Below are 577 nucleotides of genomic sequence, written 5' to 3'. Positions count from 1 at the left end.
AGAAGAGGCTAGATAGAAATGGGCCAAGCAGTGTTTAAAAGAATACAGTGTCCGTGTAATTATTTCGGGGCATAAGCTAGCCAGACAGCCAGGGTGCTGGGGATGCAGCCCTGCTGCTCTTATTACTACCATTGGCACCCAGACGTGTGGACAACTGAAACCACTGAAAGCCTGAAAAAGCTTGGGAAAGAGTAAAGCATGTTTCTTGTGGAAATTTCTTGGGTCTGCTCTGCTTGCTAGAGGCAAGCAAGTGCTCTCATCTAAAAGAGGCTTCCTGACTCAGCTTTAGCTGCAAAACCCTGCAGCTCATTAAGAGGTCCTGCCACCAAACACTTAAATGGTGTGGACGAAAAGCTGAACGCATGCTTTTTGGTTTTCAGCCATAGCAGGAAAAAAAGCTGTGCCGTTTAAAAATGCCAGCTTTCTGGGATGTCCTGCCAGGGCAAACTCTGACTCTTTTACGCAGGCGGTTTGTGCGGTTTGCAAGCACAGGCTGCAGAAGCTCGCTTGCTGGCAGGGACATTGAAACACTGTAGACTTGTGGCACTGAACGTGGCTCTGGCCGGTACCTCAGCCA

Source organism: Microtus ochrogaster, linkage group LG7_11 (genome assembly GCF_000317375.1).
Source record: "Microtus ochrogaster isolate Prairie Vole_2 linkage group LG7_11, MicOch1.0, whole genome shotgun sequence".
Taxonomy (NCBI): Eukaryota; Metazoa; Chordata; class Mammalia; order Rodentia; family Cricetidae; genus Microtus; species Microtus ochrogaster.
The sequence above is the reverse complement of the archived record's forward strand: the minus strand, read 5'-3'. Positions refer to the sequence as shown.